The sequence below is a fragment of the Pinus tabuliformis genome, chromosome J, assembly GCF_031772625.1.
Source record: "Pinus tabuliformis cultivar Carrire ecotype Pingquan chromosome J, CPIR1, whole genome shotgun sequence".
Taxonomy (NCBI): domain Eukaryota; kingdom Viridiplantae; phylum Streptophyta; class Pinopsida; order Pinales; family Pinaceae; genus Pinus; species Pinus tabuliformis.
The window spans coordinates 1,079,370,066-1,079,377,367 of NC_142295.1; the positions used below are offsets into that span (position 1 = coordinate 1,079,370,066).

The window sequence follows — 7,302 nt, forward strand, 5'->3', positions numbered from 1 at the left end:
GAAGACAATTTTACACATGTCGGAGAAGTCGGTGCCATTCAAATATTGTCACAACACAAGAAAGGAATGATCCTTCCTTTTTAGCCATTGTCAATGGTTTTTGAGAACATACACTATTATGTTGACATGCCACCAGTATGTGCATCTCTACAAATCATTCAATTGAATTTGTAATCTACGTGTGGTTTGACATAGCCATGCTCTCTAACTTCTGGAACTAATGTTAATTTTGTAATATGGGATGAAAAGTGAAGGTTTGACTCAAGAGAGGTTACAACTCATTTCCAATGTAAGTGGTTCCCCAAGAAGCAAGAAACATTTGCTCGCATCTCATGGTACTGTGAAAAAAATGATATCCACTCTCCAAATGTCAGAGTCTTTGAATCACTTATGTATTCTGCATGGCTCCGTCTTCCTTGCGAGGTTGACGAGAAAACTAGAATGGTTGGTCTAAATTTCTCCCATTCGCATGCAGTTCTTCGGAGTGAAAATCTTATTAATGAGACTATGCAAGCAGCTTTTACTCACAGAATTTTGTTTCTACAATAAGTGCGGATGTTTGTGGCAGAAGTCATGGAGCTTGTAGAGCTCACTCCTCTAAGAGATGCTATTGTAGGGCTTCTTGGAGTGACAGGGATTTCTATAGAGCAAAGGAAGAGGCTTACTATAGCAGTGGAACTAGTTGCCCATATTAATCGGTGCTTCAAGATTAATATGTTCACATTGTTCATGAATTTATATGAAACAAAAGTTATTTGAGAATTATTGTCAATTTGGTAATTTGGTTCTCTCAGAGAGGTATCAGCAATGCCTGTTCCATCCAATAGCATTTTTCCGAATGTGTTGATTTGTTTATAAGTAATATGATGAGAATCAGAGGACGATTGAAACGAGATGTTAATGTGTCCAGAAAATTCAAATTATTTCTGCACAATCATTAGTTATGATAGAAACTAATCATAACTAAAAATATTGTAGTGACAATTTATTAGATCAAAGTCAATGCCTTTAATATAATCATTCTAATGTTTTTATGGAAGTGGAAGTCGACAACAAAATCTTCAGCAACAAACTTTTCACATGGTTGGATTTGTAATTTATTTTGTGAATATTGGCTAACCTTATCAAGAAATATATGACACACAAACAGGCTTGCTTCACAAATAAGTTTTCACTTAAGAGGAGGATTACATACCTTTAACATTTTCACATTTTAAGTATTTTCACTTAAAAGGAGGATTACATACCTTTAACATTTTTATCGAAGTGGAGATCGACAATAAAATCTTCATCACCAAACCCTTCACATGGTTGAATTTGTAATTTCGTTTTTGAATATGGACTATTCTTATCAAGAAATATCTGACACACAAACAAGCTTGCTTCGCAAACAAGTTTTCACTTAAGAGGAGGATTGTATACTTTTAACATTTTTAAATCAATTGAACGAGAATTAATACCGCAATCAAGACTTTTTACTTTATTTTCCATTATGTGTTTTTTTTTCCAGGTGATGAATAAATGAATGGAAATACATTTTTATATATGATATTTATAATGGTTTTTATTTAGATGTCACATTGCACGAAGGGATATGTGAATTATATATATCTAGATTTGTTAAATGGATAAGTATAATGATATAAATACTATAGATCAACATTACTCTGAAAACATGGGCCACGAAAAATTCCTTCGTCTTATTGAATAAAATAATCCCCTCACAGTACTTATATTTTTATATTAGGAGCATTGTCCAAAGAAATAAGATCTGTTTTTTCTGGAAATAAAACCTAAAAGGTACTCGATTGATTCGTGCAGAACTATCATTTTTCACCTATGCAAGTGTCATTGGAAATACCTAGGCTGTGATTTCTTACAGACATTTAATTCATGTAGCATGCAAGGAGGGGCATCGAAAGCAAAAAAGTGAAAGTGGGTCTATATTTCTTTGCTCCATGATCTTGGTTTCAAAGGCCAATTGGCATCAAGGATGGGTTACATAACACTTCATTTCTCATTGCAGCAGGGGACATAATGAATCATGCCTACTTATTATAGTTAGTGTGCTTGAAAGACATAAAATTTAGTTGCAACTTACGACGTTTCCTGATGCAAGTGTTAGTTAAAACTATATCATTTTCATTGTGATAGCTATTGTTGCTATTACAACCCATTATGAAGGAGATGTCTAATTCCTTCACATTGAGGTCACTCAATTCACTTGTTCTTGTGCCCAAAGGTGCATTCTAGAGCCCAATATATGTGTAGTTTCTTTCACGGTCAACCTTGAGTGGGAATATGTCCTTTAAAAATAAAAATAAAATATTCTATAAATAAAAAGACAATGTCAATTATACGAGGAAAATGACTATACAATTAGCTTCAATCAAAAGCATTATAAAACATCAATAATGTCACTCTCAAAAGATGTAGTAAAAATATTTCACTCACACGTTGAAGCATAAATAAATTATTTCAGTGTGATGATAAGTGACACAATTTTATATGAACTTTAAAGAGGGATAAAGTAATTGAAAAAAACAAAAATGAATCTTCATTTTTTATGTCAGTTGTACAATTCTAGATTCTTTAATATATATATATATATATATATATAGAGAGAGAGAGAGAGAGAGAGAGAGATGCAATGGTCACTTTAAATAAAATAATATTAGCATAGAAATAATCCATTCCTTAAAAGCACAAAATTTTTTTTCATACTTATCAACCTAGATCTCTCCAAATCTTTCAATAGGATCAATTGGTCCTACTTATTCTAGATTCTCTCTGCATTTGGATTTGCCAATGATTGAAATAAATGGATTAAGGAGTTAATCTCTTCAACCTTCTTCAATGCTCTTAAATGGGCCTCTTGTTAAACATTCTCTCCTTCAAGAGGAATCCATCAAGCAGATTCCCTATCACCCTTCCTTTTCATTCTTGTAATTGAAGGATTAGGTCAAGCTCTGAAGGTAGTAGTTTCAAAGTATAAGTTGAAGGACATCAAGTTACTTAGATAAGACCTTCCCATTTCTCACGAATAGTTTTTGGATGACATTGTGTGTATGGAGCCCCAATGGTTCAAAAAGCTCGAGTTATTCACAAAGTATTAAAGGATTTCATGACTATCTCAGATATGGATATCAGCCATACTAAATCTCATATTTTGTTTGTCAACACTTCTCTTATGCCCGAGATTTATTTATTTTTATTGTTGATAATACTTTTGATATTTAGGTAAATATTAATGTTTAATAAGTAATATTAAATTTTAATAATTTTATTAATAATATTAATAACTCAAAAATATTATTTAAGCTTTAATAAATTTATAATTACGCCGTAAGGCATTCCTTTGAGAATAAATTCCCTCCCATGCCACCTGTGTTGTTGTTTTGGGTGTTAGACGATAGAAACAACACCTGCCATCGAATTGATTCCTCGGATTTAGAACAGTATTAGTGAGTTATAGAGCTTATATCAACAACTTTTTCACCCAAAGAAGCTGACCAGTGGAAAATAAGATGCTGCCAATAACTTTGCTTATGGCCATTATACCAGTAAGTTGATTCCTTCCTTATTCAACATTATCATTTCATCTTGTTCACTTGAATTGAAAATACATTAAGACATTTTTTTTTGTTAACAGTTGATAAGGAAATTGTGAATCTGTTCTTGGATCGAATCCGAAAGTTGGTGGACAATTGTACAGTCCTGCAAGATTTCCTAATCTTCCATGTAGTGGGAGGCTGTACTGGATCTAGTTTGGGGTCCCTTCTACTGGGGAGGATTTTTGTTGATTATGGAAAAAAATCCAAGTTGGGTTTCACTGTGTATCCATCTCCACAGGTTTCCATATCTGTAGTTGAACCCTACACCAACATTGTGTCAGCACACTCATTTCTATCATGTGGTCATGTTGTTGGATAATGAGGCCATCTATGACATTTGTCGTCGTTCCCTAGATGTCAAGCGTCCTACATACACTAATCTTAATAGACTTGTATCTCAGGTAAGTTGGGGTTTAGTTTCATTTGAAGTTCTGTCTAATGGCTTATGTTATTTGAGTTTTGATGGTTACCTTATGATATTACAGGTCATATCTTCCCTGACAGCCTCCCTATGTTTTGATGGTGCTCTGAACATTGATTTGGTCTAGGGCCCCTTCTGTTCGAGAGGCTTTCTATTGATTATGGAAAAAATTCCAAGTTGGGTTTCATTGTGTATCCATCTCCACTAGTTTCCACATCTGTAGATGAGCCCTACAATAATGTGTTGTCAACACACTCACTGCTAGAGCATACTAATGTGGTTTTTTTGTTGGATAATGAGGACATCTATGATAGTTGTCGTCATTCCCTGGACATCAAGCATCATATATACACTAACCTTAATAGACTTGTATCTCAAGTAAGTTTGGGTTTACTTTCATTCCATCTAATGGCTTCTGTTATTTGCATTTTGATGGTTACCTTATGATATTGTATGCCATATCTTCCATGACTGCCTCCCTACATTTTGATGGTGCTCTGAACATTGATATGACTGAATTCCATACAAACTTGGTGTCGTATCCTCATATTCATGTCATGTTTTCCTCATATTCCCTAGTGATTTTTGTTGAGAAGGCATACCATGAGTAGCTATGAGTGGTTGAGATTACCAACATTTCCTTTGAGCCATTGTCCATGATGGCTAAATGTGGTCCACACCATGAAAAGTACATGAATTGTTTTCTCATGTACCATGGGGTCGTTGTGCCCAAGGATTGAACATGACAGTGGCTACCATAGAGACGAATAGGACCATTTAGTTCATGGATTGGTGTCCCACTGGCTTCAAGTGTGGTATCAACTATAAGCCTCCCATTGTGGTTCCTTGTGGGGACCTTGCAAACGTCTAGAGGGTTGTCTGTATGATTTCCAACTTGACCAATGTAGCAGAGGTATTTAATATATATTGAAACTCAATCCAATCCTAATGGCATGTCATTCATAATCCTAAGTATTTTCAGTATACAAAAGATCTATTTTCGTAAATTTGATCAGAGTTCTCATCTAGAGTAATTGTATCTACGAATTGGGATATGAGCATTAAGAGAGCAGTCATAGCCCTAATTTTCCTATGAGAGTTTAAGGAGCATATATTTTGTAAGGGATCCTATGATAATTAATAATTAATATTTACTTTTTCCAGTAAAATGAGAATTCAGAGTTCATTTGTTGCTAGATTTTGCAGTTCCATGTCTATGTTTTGAATGTGAAATTTTTTGTCTAAGCAAGCTAAGTTTAAGATAAGTTCATCCATCACACCAATTGTGTGTGAATGTGAAATACACATTGTGATTTCACCTGATTAATTATATATACACACTGAAATTTAGTCTATAAAAATGAAAGGTGGTTAAAATGAGTATTTGGTCATAAGACAACTAGAAGAGAAACAATATGATGCAATAACAAGGGAAATAATTTTCTCAATGCTCCAATTGAGATTTTAATCATTTTCACATTGGAAAATACTTGACATGTCTCTATGGTTGTTATACCTCTTTCACCAAGGCCACTGGATGAAAATTCCATTGGGCTTATCTGTTCAAGTTAATATTGCTAGATGGAATTATGTTTCCATTCTAGATCTCGATAAAAGTTTTCTAATAAATGCTATCGATAATGTGTGGAGGGTTGAAAGGAAATCACTGATATTATATGAGTTATTTGAACTGTAGTTATCAAGATCCATTGCGAGATGATGAATTCAATTAGAAAAATACTTTTTCTCATGGAGGTAAGTGAAAATCCAAAAAATTGTTTTTTAATACAATCACTGGCACTCACTAATGGTAGATGTAAATTGGTATTGTTTTTCTTCCTTTTTTTGTAGAATTTGGAGGTGGTAGGGCAAGATATTGTGGCATTCAAAGAGGTATATTCAAGATTAGAGGTTGGGTTATATCAGTAGGCTTTTCAAAAGTGTCCTAACCGAAAAATCATTAAGTATTCAGGCCTAATATCCTGTATTTGAAATTGGGTTTGATTGAAATTCCTTTGCATTATAGTTTCCATTGTGATGTTTGGAATCAAGTGATGTTAGGAATATGTTGCTTTATATTTTTAAAATCATACTTGGCTCCGTGTGAAGTGTTGTGTCACTTTAATTTTGATTTCAGATTAGGGATTTGGTAGAGACATGAGTCTTGCATGGGAAAGTGGAAAAGATTGAGAGAAATATGTGACAGATGATAATTTATGCTTGAGATCTTGATTTGGATGCAAGTTTTGGGTTCCCCTCTAGTTAATTTAATGGAAAGTTTGATTTCAAAATTCAATATGTTCTTCAATTTCAAATTCTAAATGAACGGGTTAATATTTTTTACAACAGAAACATGAACAAAGTTAGTGTTTAAGCCTAATATGTATTTGAAACTGGCAACTGTATTTGAATGGAATTCCTTTGCACTATAGTTTTCATTATGATGCTTGGGCTCAAGTGTTGTTAGAATTATGTTGCTTTATATTTTTAAAATCATACTTGGCTCCATATGAAGTGTTGTGTGACTTTTATTTTGATTTTAGATTGGGGATTTTGTAGAGGTATGAGTGATGCATAGAAAAGTGGAAAAGATTCAAAGAAAGATGTGGCAGATGTTAATCGAGGCTTGAGTTCTTTCTTTAGATGAAAGTATTGGGTTCCTCTCTAGTCACTTTAACGAAAAGTTTGATTTCAGAAGTCAATATGTTCTTGAATTTCAAATTCTGAATTAATGTGTTAATCTTGTGTGAAACATAAACATGAACAAAGTCAGTGTTCAAGCCTAATTTCCTATATTTGAAACTGGATTTGAATGTGTTGGATTTGTGGGGCCTGACTGAGGTTCAACATTAGTTAGCCAAACAAATCCCTACACTATTAGCCCTTTTGACATCAACCCGTAGAGAGCGGACCGAAGTCTCACCCGAAGCAGTATGGGGGGATGCTGGAACCAAGTTTCTGCACCCTGAGATGGTCGTGATGTCAGTTTATACCCTATGCCCCTACTTTCGCGTAGGTCATTAAGCCTTAGGGCTTTGTTAGTCTACCCTTTATTCCATCCTTCAGTACCTCCGCGATGGTGTACGATTGACCTTCGTGCAGCCTCAACCTGTGGTCCAGGTACTTTCGCGCAGCTATGACACTGTATTGTATAGGGTCCCAAGTTATCTCAAGTGTTTTACTTATCTTATTAATTAATCATAGTTAGCCCCGCATAAACTGATATCCTTAATTGTGTTCAATTAACCAATACAATCACATATATTC

General features: G+C 34.2%; 1 pseudogene; it reads left to right on the forward strand.

The window, feature by feature from the left end:
* The first annotated feature begins 573 nt into the window (after positions 1-573).
* On the forward strand, positions 574-5,964 carry LOC149230716 (tubulin alpha-1 chain-like; annotated as a pseudogene).
* Positions 5,965-7,302: the final 1,338 nt, after the last annotated feature.